The sequence below is a fragment of the Arachis duranensis genome, chromosome 1 (genome assembly GCF_000817695.3).
Source record: "Arachis duranensis cultivar V14167 chromosome 1, aradu.V14167.gnm2.J7QH, whole genome shotgun sequence".
Lineage (NCBI taxonomy): Eukaryota > Viridiplantae > Streptophyta > Magnoliopsida > Fabales > Fabaceae > Arachis > Arachis duranensis.
Window position 1 is genome coordinate 95,050,151 of NC_029772.3, and position 12,506 is coordinate 95,062,656.

The 12,506-nt window shown below is 34.2% G+C and overlaps 1 long non-coding RNA gene and 2 pseudogenes across 2 annotated transcripts in view; 2 read left to right on the top strand and 1 right to left on the bottom strand.

The window, feature by feature from the left end:
• LOC107463772 (inositol transporter 4-like) overlaps positions 1 to 8,271 on the top strand; it is a 35,325-nt pseudogene extending 27,054 nt beyond the window's left edge.
• Positions 1 to 10,265, bottom strand: part of LOC107463405 (uncharacterized) — an 18,562-nt gene extending 8,297 nt beyond the window's left edge. Inside the window, exons 1-6 of one of the 2 annotated variants that reach the window (XR_008007094.1) lie at positions 10,101 to 10,265; positions 9,553 to 9,696; positions 9,156 to 9,453; positions 8,763 to 9,009; positions 8,475 to 8,563; positions 7,509 to 7,620 (exon numbers count right to left, since the gene is read on the bottom strand). This is a non-coding gene — a long non-coding RNA (uncharacterized LOC107463405). Of the gene's footprint in view, positions 1 to 7,508; positions 7,621 to 8,474; positions 8,564 to 8,762; positions 9,010 to 9,155; positions 9,454 to 9,552; positions 9,697 to 10,100 lie in introns of those variants that run through there. The other variant, XR_008007093.1, reaches the window with a different exon arrangement.
• Positions 5,469 to 7,308, top strand: LOC107463397 (inositol transporter 4-like; annotated as a pseudogene).
• Positions 10,266 to 12,506: the final 2,241 nt, after the last annotated feature.

Here is a 12,506-nt window from a genome sequence, read left to right on the forward strand (position 1 = left end):
CGAGCTCCTCATATTGAGTACATCTTTAGATCCTAAAGATGCTTTCAAGTTATTCAGTGTTTGCAACATATGCAATCTTGTAAAGAATTTCTATTCTTTAGATTTTTCTAAGCAAGAAAAGATTCAATTGGATTATGAGTTACAACATTATGAACTTGATGTGGTTAAAGCTCCAGATTTTCAGAATTTGTCTACTCTTGCTGAATTGTGTCAAAAATTGACAGAGACAGGAAAATCAAATATATATCCTTTAATTGATAGATTAATTCGTCTTGTTTTGACTCTTCCTGTGACAACAGCAACAACTGAACGGGCCTTTTCAGCTATGAAGATTATTAAAACAAGGCTTCGAAACAAGATGGAAGATGAATTTTTAGCAGATTGTATAATTGTATATATTGAAAAGGAAATTGCTTCAAAATTCACTTCAGAGATGATAATTGATGATTTTAGTTCCATGAAGCATCGTCGAGCAAGTTTAAAAATATCAAAATCTTAAAGTATGTAGTTGAACATTGACTTTTATATAATATAATATAATTACTTTTTTGATATATATGCTACAAATCATATTTTGTTAATTTTTTGTTATATTTTATATTTAATTGGCCCCCCTCTTATGAAATTTCTGGTTCCGCCACTGTGCATATCCTTACGAATCGAAAGAAATTGCTCATGTATTTTGTTATCTATACTGGTGTGTATTTTGTTGTTGCCACATGAGTATGGAAAGAATATAGTTTTAGACAGAAAATGATTCATTACCTTTTGAGTTTGTCTATACCCTTTAACAACTGCTCTTTATTTATCATGATTCTTATAAAAATAGATGAAGTTTTGCTCGAAAAGTTATTATCTACGTAATAATCTTTCATAAATAGATACGTTATATTAGTTAATAATATATATAAGTATAATTATTAAGTTTTATGTAATAAATTGATAGAAAAACAAAATTTATCCACTATTTTTTATTATAGAAGACCAAATTGATATCTTTTTTTTTTTTAGAGACTAATTAATCTGATGTCAAAATCTTTATGCTTAATTCTCATTCTATTCTGTTGGTTATTTGGAATGATACTTGGATAACTAGAATTCCGTAGTATATATCATATAATATATATAGAGGAGACCTATGTCGTTTGATGACATGGTTTGTTGTGCAGATTTTGAAATTTATAACTTTATTGCTCGGTTTAATTTGTAGCATGAGTGACTTGTTCACAAATCACAATTTCAAAAATAACGTGATATATTTTTGCTTATGGATTTTTCATTTGATTTTTTATGTAGAAGCAGCTAAGAGAGAACAGGACAAACAGCACAGCAGCGCGAACAAGTGGCACGGCGGGTCCTATAAAGAAACAAAATATCAAGTGCGTTGAATGAGTGAGGGTTCCACTCCCACATGCCATCCACACTCCTTCCACACGCCATTCCATTTTCTTAGACACATTGACACTATTTTAGACTTTCTTGGTTTCTTTATCGAACCGCAAAATTTAGTCCAATTGTTAATTGTTATTTAAGCATTAGATACAGGGGATAGGGGTGGTAATGAGTAGGGTATGATATGGTTTAGAGCTAATCTTAACTTTATTCTCAAATTGAGAATATTCCAACTCTAATTTTACAATGAGTTTTTATATATGAGGACTTTTTTAAATTAAAAGTAATAACTATTAGTATCAATGGACAAGCACTCACAAATTTTTACAACTAAATAACATTTTTATTAAGAAAAAGGTATAGGTAAACAACTCCTAGCCAGCTAATTTTGAGTAGATTCCGGTTGATTACCTAGCAAAGATTGTTGTACTAAAAACGTTATTCAACAGTGATTCAAGGTGCTACATTTTGAATCAATTACTAAGGAAGTGTTATTAACATAAAAGAATCACTAATTAATACTATATAGATTTTCTGTGGTTATTATGAAATTGAAAATACATATGCATGCAAGCCTAATTTGAAGCAAGTTGAATGATGATAAACATGGTCAACAAATTCAAAAGATGCATAGATTAGTGGGTAGCCATTCATTGGCATGCATGCTTTAATTTTGTTATTTGTGAATTATATCTCTACCTCACCACCCACCACAAAGTTCTCACTATAATGATAATAATAATAATGAGTGGCTTCAATAGCTTTTTATGTAAACCACCTTAGCTAGAAACATATGTATGTTGCTTAGGTAGAAGCATTTAGGTAAAGTAGCGAGAATACGTGTTGTTATTTGTGATTGCAATGCATGAGAACCCAAAATACACCAAATATGATCTGGCTAACGCTATACAATAGCTAAAGTCTCATTTCACACACATGCTCACTAAGTATAGAGCTAGTAGCTTTCCATCTCTTTGATGATAAAACCAAACTTCTGGTATAATGCAGCATATATGCATCTTTCTTATTTTTATCAATTGGGTAGAGATAGTGCCTATATGCTTCTACATATTTGGAAAAATGACGAAGTCAGATCCAAAAGAAGTAAGGTGTGGGCCATTATTTTGATCAATGTGTATATATCTCACACGCTTTAAACAAGGTCTTTGTGCTTATTATTATTACAATACTAGTATATCCCATATCACACTCTGGACTACCTTAATTATTTGACTAATTTCATTTTTGAAATGGAGAAAGAGAATGTGCTATTCGTTGGCATGGATAGATCGAGTGTTTTTTTTAATATGGAGATAAGAAATTTGAGTCGGATTTCATAATAAAATTTTATCAGTACACAAATATGACCCAAAATTTGTAATTTTAAAATAAAAAAATAATAAACACGAATTTAAAGGATTTGTGAGTTTAAAAAAATAAGAAACCATCAACACAAACCTGATCCTCATATTTTTAAATCTGGCCCTCAGATTTTTTCTTCTTCATCTCCATGATTCAATAAAATATACATTCTTCTCTAATATTAAAAATAAAAAGTATAATTATTCATCAAGAAGTATCTTGACCCTTTTCTCTTTTTATGAGAAAAAAAATTAAAATAAATATAACATCGATCATCTTACTAATAAAATCACTTATATAGAAAAATGTCTTGGATTTTAGTCTCAATTCATATTAGAACTAGCAATGATTAAGGGCGTTCTATGTTTCCTATCCCAATATACACGTATAGTTTATAAGTCTTGATTTACAACTTATTAGTTATTACCACCTCATATTTTAAAAAAGATTTGAATTCAGCAATTATTCAATTGAAATAAATATCTAGCAACAAATTAAATTATTCTTGCGCCTTGTTATTATAATAAATGTGAATTTTTCTTTTGTCATAATGATTCTGAAATAAACTTTCGGTATACATATAATTTTGAATAATCTCCCCTTCAATCTTGTCCGCTTTGTAAATCTTTTCCAAAATTTTTCTCGACTCCTTTTCATTCTCCTAGTTGTACAATCACCTCGGTGACTCATGTAGGGTCAACATTAAAACGAACTGAACCACTGTCAGAAGTCCAGCCACCCCAAGCATCTTCAAATAGTTTAGTCAAATACATTAAATTATCTAACAGTTCTTATTAGTTATTATCTAAGCAGATATACCTTGGTGAATGCGAGGTTAATAAGGTAGGAAAGGAATTGGCCGAAGATGATTAGGAGACCATTAATACAAACGAGAGCTCTTCTAACGGCAGTTGGAAAGGCTTCGGAGATGTAGAGAGGGAAAGTTATGGAAGCTATGCCAACTCCAAAACCAATCAAAATTCTTCCAACGATGAGGACTCAAGGAACTTGGGCAATAGCCATGATTATTGTGTCAAGAAAGAAAATAATATCAGCCCCCAAGATAGCGGTCTTACGGCCAAGCCTGTCATTCATCCATTCACCAACTGCACCACCAATGATGGCTCCCGTTACAGCCATACTTACAATGACTTTTTGTAACCATAATTTCTTATCAACTTCTACAAAATTCTCCGAATATAAAGCAAGGCTCTTGAGATAACACTGGTGTCATAGCCGAAGAGGAGACCTCCAATTTCGACAGATAGAGTAAGGCACATGATGTAGGGCGAACTGGTTTCTCTTTTTCAGAATTCCGTGAACTCTTACTTGTTGCCTCCGGCCCTCCTTCCATTCTTATTGATCACCTTAATTTAATGTCAACTCTATTGATGATTTCTAGCTTACCTCTATCACTTGCACTCCAAGCTAAAAATATTATTGTTCCATCAATCATAAATCAATTGTTATTGTTTATTTATGCATGCAATTAATCTCATGCATTTCATAACATCATGTAGACTTCCAATTATAAAGTGAAATTTGATCTCAACGATAATTAAAGCAATAATATCTACTCTTTCTTATCCAGATCTTAACACCTTACCAGAAAGGTAATTATTATTGTTCCTAATTAACCATGTAAAGTTGCGATCACATACTCAGAAATACTTAGAAATATATCCTATATATCATTAATAATAAAATTACATAACTTGAAGGGTTTGACTTTTATATATTGGTAAAAATAAAAAAAATAAAAATAAGCAACTATTTTATTCTTATTTTTTATTTTATTTTATTATTTTGTTAGAGAACTTAGCTTACTTAGATTATAAATAGATAAGATACATGAAAAAACAGATTAATTTTAACAAAAAACAAAACAAAACAAGAATTGGATAGGATTAAGAAAACTAATATACGGTTTAAGACAGGATTGAATATAATAAAGGAAAATTTTGGTCTTGTTGTTTGTTAAATATATGAATATATTAGCTGCCATTAATGTGAAAGATTTATATATAAAGGAAAAAGAATACAGAGTTTGAAGCAATAATACAAGACAATAACTTTGGACTTCCGAGACAAAAGGAAGCATAATACCTAGTGGTCGAAGCCATCTCTTTCCTATTCCTTTTCCAGTGCCATGCGAGGAAGCTACGAAGCTGCATCTGAACCTCCCTGCCCGGGAGGCTCCCATCGCTAGGCTAGCTCCATATAGGCCCCATAGAACCATCCGATCTAGAGCGAGCCTCAAAGCAAGATCTTTCTCCTACCTTTGCCTTTGGGATGCTAGCTATGCTTCTCACGGCCCTCGAACTATCAGGACGGCATGATAACAACTCGAACTCCAGATTGAAATGTATCTGCTAAGGCGTTCTTGGTGATCCCGCCCGGGGACGACTAGATAGAAGGAGGAGAGGGGGAATGCTGGATCGCTAAAGTTCTATATCCCTAGAGCGGGGATGGTTACTTTTTGTAAAAGTTTAACATTAGTGTGCTGTGATTTCCACACAAAAGTTTATTTCCTCAGCTTTTTCTATAATACAAGTACCTAACATATTTTATCTGTTTAATTTTTCTCAATTCTTTTTTGGATTGTACTTTCCTTTATATATAAATAAATAATAATGATATGATAGGATATATTTCTAATTGTTTTGGTGTTGCTGATCACAAATCTACATGGTTAATTAGTTAATTAGGAACAATAATAATTACCTTTCTGATAAGGTGTTAAGATCGAAATAGAAAAGAATAGATATTATTGATTAATTATCCTTAAGATCAAATTTTACTTTATAATTGAAAGTCTGCATGATGTTATGAAATGCATGAGATTAATTGCATGCATAAATAAACAATGATTGATGGAATAATAATATTTTCAGCGTGGAGTGCAAGTGGTAGAGGTAAGCTATAAATCATCAATAGGGTTGACATTAAATTAATAAGGTGATCAGTAAGAATGGAAGGAGGGCCGGAGGCAGCTAGTAAGCAAGAGTTTACGGAATTCTGGAAAAGAGCAACCAGTTCGCCTTACATCATGCGCCTTGCTCTATCGGCCGGAATTGGAGGTCTCCTCTTCGGCTACGATACCGGTGTTATCTCAGGAGCATTGCTTTACATTCGCGAGGACTTTGTAGAAGTTGATAAGAAATTATGGTTGCAGGAAGTCATTGTAAGTATGGCTGTAGCGGGAGCCATCATTGGTGCTGCACTTGGTGGATGGATGAACGACATGCTCGGCCGTAAGACCTCTATCTTGGGGCTGATATTGTTTTCTTTCTTGGCGCAATAGTCATGGCCATTGCCCCTGCTCCTTGGGTCCTCGTTGTTGGAAGAATTTTGGTTGGTTTTGGAGTTGGCATAGCTTCCATGACTTCCCCTCTCTATATCTCAGAAGCCTCTCCAGCTGCCATTAGAGGAGCTCTCGTTTGTATCAATGGTCTCCTCATCACCTTTGGCCAGTTCCTCTCCTACCTTATCAACCTCGCATTCACCAAGGTATATATATATCTACTTGGATAATAACTAAAAATAATTAGATAATTTAACATATTTGACTAAACTATTTAACATAATATATAGACTCCTGGAATGTGGCGTTGGATGCTTGGGGTGGCCGGACTTCCGGCGGTGGTTCAATTCGTTTTAATGCTGACCCTTCCTGAGTCACCGAGGTGGTTGTACAACCAGGGGAAAGAAAATGAGTCAAGGAAAATCCTAGAAAAGATTTACAGAGCAGACGAGATTGAAGGGGAGATAAAAGCAATGAGAGAAGCCGTAGAACAAGAGAAGCAAGAGGAAGGGTTGATCGGTCAAACTCTTGGAGAGAAAATAAAGGCTGCTTTCAGCAACGTTGCTGTTCGAAGAGGATTGTATGCAGGCGTGACTGCTCAAGTCGCTCAACAATTCGTTGGCATCAACACCGTCATGTATTACAGCCCAACCATTGTTCAGTTTGCCGGCATTGCATCAAAATCTACCGCACTTGCACTCTCCCTCGTCACATCTGGTCTCAACGCCGTTGGATCTATCCTCAGCATGCTTTGCATCGATAAATATGGAAGGAGAAAGCTCATGCTCCTATCCCTTATTGCAATAATCATTTGCCTCCTCACTCTCACCGGAGTTTTCTATCAGGCAGCTACCACCGCTCCTCCAATTGACAACGTTGACACCCTCAGCTTCGGTGCTAACGCTACATGTCAGGCTTATCTTGATGCCCCTAATGTCTCTTCATGGAATTGCATGAAATGTTTGAAAGCTGAATGTGCCTTCTGTGCCAGCACTGGGGGCAATGTAAGTTCATCACTTCCATCTCTTTCAACTTATATATATCTATGTATTAGTCTAATCTAATCTAACATAATCAATGAACATGATGCAGCATCTTCCGGGAGCATGCCTGGCGGAAACAAAGGAAGTCAGAGCGGTGTGCGGTGAGCAAAAGCGCGTGTGGTTTTCTGATGGATGCCCAAGCAAAATTGGAGTGCTTGCAGTTATAGTGTTGGGACTATATATCCTAGCCTACTCTCCTGGAATGGGATCAGTACCTTGGGTTTTGAACTCAGAGATTTACCCATTGAGATTCAGGGGAATTGGTGGAGGCATAGCAGCAGTTTCAAATTGGTGTGCTAATCTCATAGTGAGTTTGACATTCTTGTCACTCATCCATGCACTTGGGGCTGCAGGAACATTCCTCCTCTTTGCTGGGTTTTCCACAATTGGGCTCATTGCCATCTATATTTTCCACAATTGGGCTCGTTGCCATCTATCTATTGGTACCAGAGACCAAAGGGCTTCAGTTTGAAGAGGTTGAGAAGTTGCTTCAGAAAGGTTTCAACCCTTGCGGTTGCACTAATCCAAAGACAGACGAAGAAAAAGCAAGTACTAGTAATTAAATAAAACGATACGATATGATATCATGAAGCTGTTAGTTCTCTTTCTCCATGTATGTCAATTTGTATCCAACACATTAAATAAGAAGGGGCACGTTGTATGAATATTTTTGTTTTTATTTTCTCTACACATTTTAGCTTTTTTTAGGAATGGATTCCCCAAAAATAATCTAAATTGTGTATTAACATCATTGTATGTTCTGCTTTTTCATAATTAAAAAAAAATCACAAAACATTGCCTTTACATAATTTACTTTTTTTTATACGTCAGTGACGAATTATACTGCCACCATAACAGTACAAAATATTAAAATAGTCAAATATTTTTGTATTTCACACAAAAATTACGAATACATAAAGAATTCCACCTCTTATTTATTCTATTTATTTTTACTATTTAGATTAAAAAGTGATCATACAAGAAGAGAATACAATTTTTGTTAGAAAAAATAAAATTTTCTCATATATACATAAGAAAGTTCAAAAAATTTATTTTTAATAAAAAGTTTCAAATTAAGCACATAATTAATATATTTTAGAGAATTAGGTTAATATTTTCATAAATTATTTTTTTTTCTCCCAAGTCTCCATTCCAGAGCTGAGTCCAATACCACCAGTCCAGCGAAAGGAGTAGAGTCCAATACCACCAGTCCAGCGAAAGAGAAAAATGGTAAGTCAAGAACTAAAATATATGTTGTTCAAGCAGTTCAAATTATGAATCATATTTATCTTCCAGACCTCTCTAACTGATGACATGCAGTTTCATCGAAATAACAATGTGTGCATAAAGCAATCATGAGATTGAAAACTAACCTGCAAGATTGAAAGAGACTGGACATTCTTTATGTTTGGTACAACTAGACCATTTGGAGTAGCCATGGCAACTTCAATGTTGTCTGAACCTATAGCAAGTAAACCCATCTTGTCAGATCCAAATTGACGGCTAATGCCTCAAATAAACTATTGAATTAACAGACACCACATATGAACCAACTATAACTAGAAAAACATTGAATCTACCAAAATTTAAACACATTCAACCTTCAAAGAAGGCTAGCAAGACATATCGAGAGTTCAGCCTGTAATGTTTAAGAGACAGACCTTTGAATATGACCTCCATTGAATCCTCTTTGAAGCAACTATTCAAAGAGGGGTACTTGGTGAGGGCCATTGACAATGATTTGACTAATATTGGCAGAAAAGTGTGCTTGACATCTGGATAAGGATTGTTTTTCTGAAACGCTGTTTTAAGCTCCACTAGAGCATTGCAGTTTATCTCATCTACATAATGGAAATGTGGGACCTTGGCAGCCAGAGACATTGATTTTACATTGCTCTTTGGTATCCCCTAAAAGAGAATAGAGAAGAAAATAAATTACTTCCAAGCTATTGCAATTCAAGGTCATCACGGTTTTCTTTCCAGGTTGACATGTATCATTGTCTCGTAAGAAAGACACGAAGAAAAGGGGTTCAGATTCATATGGATGCTTTTACCTTAGGGGAAGTATCCTATCCTCTGATGGTGATTTATACCAGGTGTGAGGTGTCACACTCTATCCTTCTGCTCCTTGAGGCTTCTCTACATTATCAGCATGCAAAGCAGCAGATACATTTCTAATTATTCCCTTATTAGCAGCAAAATTGAGCACATCTTCTTTCAATACCCTTCCATCTTTTCCAGTTCCACATACTTCATTTATGTCTATACCATGGTGCTTTGCAAGACTCCTTACAGCAGGTGTTCATAACACTGCAGCACGTTTCCCTTTTTCAAGATCAGAATCTAGTAGCTCTGCATTATTTGAAATATTTGATCAGAATCAAGTGACTTTGTAGTTTCTGAATCACCAACAGTCGCTGACAAATAGAGCAATGTAGGATATACAATCACCTCTTGGACATGCCATTTGAGAAGTTCACATTCTACAACACCTTACCCAGTTTGTGCCAACGGCACATCCACGATCTTACCGGCCGGAAGTTCTAGTGCAGGTTGAGTAGAAAAGCAATGTCTCTTCCAATGCAGAAAATTGAACTACAACATGGAAATTCAACGAATATGGTGAAATAAACACTCAAACTCACTCCAATTCACATAGAAAGGCTTCCAAAAATATATCAATTTTCATTACTTTTAATTATTATGCAGCCACCAATTATAACTATAAGTAATGGGCAACATCACAACAACACCTCATAAATTAACTGTATCAAAGTCTAAGAGCGAAATTGGTGTGACTATTTAGTGCGAAAATAGAAGGGAAAACAATTGATCAACCTAGCTAGCTAGTAATGGCAGTAAGAATTAACAAAATCAATGCGATTCTTGATCAAATAAAAGGTGAAGCAACTGAGCATCTGCGAAAGAAGGGAATAAACAAGTTGGCATGACGATTTAAATAACCCCGAGACCAAGTGAAGTAGAATGGAGAAACTCACATCGAAATAAACATAAGCTGTAGAACGAAGAGCAAAGGCAGAAGAAGAGAAGGTGTGAGAGTGAGAGAGGTGAGGGCAGCGGAGCAGAGAGCTGAGAGGAGAACCCGGTGGGCGGAGGTCCAAAGCTTCCTGTGAGATATGCGGGTGAGCATCGTCAAAAGAGGGTCTTACGTGTAAACGACTTGTACTTTGGTTGTTGAAAAGTGATGAGTGCAATTAAAGTACATAAAATCGATGCAAATGTATGTACATAAGATGTAAATTAATAAGTATAGGAACGTTTTCACATATACCAGTATAGTTGACTGGTATATTGGTATCTATCGATTTTGGACTGTTGAAATATTGTATAAAATATGTGGAAGGTTCAGATGTTGCAGAATAATTTCAGCGTGGCATTAGCATTGTTAAGAGTAGGGTGAGGAAATAACGGGATGTCTCTTTAACGGAAGAATGAATTTTAGAAATTGTAGAACCATGCCCTTAGTATAGGTACTCTACCATAGCGGTTTAGTCGCTCTCTGTAGGCAGCTTCGTTGTAATTGCAGGGCCTGTCCCCGTGTGACTTAGGTGCGGAATTAACGGACCACAGTAATTGAGCCAGAATTACGAAATAAATTACAGCAGTGGAAAGACCCAATAATTTTTTCATTTTTTTCAGATTAGGGATTAGCCACCTCAATTCTCCTTCCCCTATAAGTGAACCTCCCACTTACTTACACAGTTACACTATCTAATACCCCTTCTACTAGGCACTGACTCCGATTTTAGGAATAGCAAAATATCTGCACTATTAAATGATTTTAATAATAAAATATATTTGTAATTTTTTAATAATTATTAAATAATTTTATTTAATTTTTATTATTAATTAATTTTTCATATATGATTTAATTTTAAAATTTATTTTTTATTTTATAAATTATCATTGTATCATCAATCATTATCTATCCTATTTTTAGAATTATATTATTAAGTTACCACATTAAATAATTAAAAATTAAATTAATGATAAATTAAAAAATTAGTAATTTTAAGATCGAAAAAAATAAGATTAGTTAAAAGTTATTTATAATAATTAAAAATTTACAAATATATATTTTATTATTAGAACCATTTAATAGTCTAAACAATTTGAAATCATCTAATCATTTGCTTTGGCTTTCCCCTCCCTTCCTCCTTTGCCACGTCTTTATCTTCCATAGCCGAAATTCTCTATCATTGTTCCCTATTTGCCACCTTATGACTATACCAAAATTTTGACCTTTTATTTTTTTTTTCTATTTCTTTTGAAAATATATACTTTCTTCCCTTAATCACAAACCCTTATTTCAGTTTTTCGTCCTTATTTTTTTTTATCAGAGTGAGAGATTAGAGATTTTGTAACATCATAGATAGATAGCACTTTCAATATCAGAGTGTGGCTCAAGAACCCTAATCCCTCATTAAACAATATAAAAAAACTTCGAATATAATTCATCCGAATTTCGGTCCAATTTTGTCATTCTCCATATTTTAAAACTACCCGAACCAATAAGCCCATCAGCTCCAAGCCATTCAAAGTTGTAGCCGATCAACCACGTAACAATATTCATCCAAGTAGCCGATGCTTTTTTCACTACACTTTTAGTTATTTTACTTATTTTTATGGGATTGTTTCGGAATTTCATATCACAAAACAAGACAAAAACTTCACTGGGTACCGTGTTGTACATGACATATCGCTGTACCATTAAAGCAAATGGTATATGTGAAAATTTTCCATAAGTATATCCCATGATATGATGATAGATTCATTCATCACGAAAGCATGGTGCTTTGTTACAAGCCGACAGGTTGCTGACTGATTGGTGTATTCACATGGATAAAGGACCCGTTATAACTTGGGAAAATTGTAGCTGATTTTTTTTAATATGAAAAAAACATTGGTGTCTTTGTTGAAAATAGGATTATTTGGTGTAATTACAGGTAGGTAAATTTTACAGATAGAAAATCAACACATGAAAGCGTGTTGGACAAGTAGAAACATTCTGGTGTGTTGCCAGGGCTGTGCCACCCATCACTGCAAGCTACCTCATCACGCTCTCATGCGTATTTCCAGCGCCTGCCACGCCTCTGATGTCCTGTCACCATTCTTCCGATGTGTTGAAACTGACACCCACAACGCGACAAAACACCTCCCTTCCCAATATTGAGCCAATACATTAATGTAGTTTTCTTAAAAAAAACTACATTATTAAAATTTATTATTTTTAGTCATTAATTTATTTTTTTAGTATAATAATTGAATAATATATTTTAGTTTATATTTTTAAATATTAATAAGTAATTAATAAATAAAAATAATAAATTCTAATATTATTTTAATATTTATTTTATAATAAAGTAATTTTTTTGTTACACATT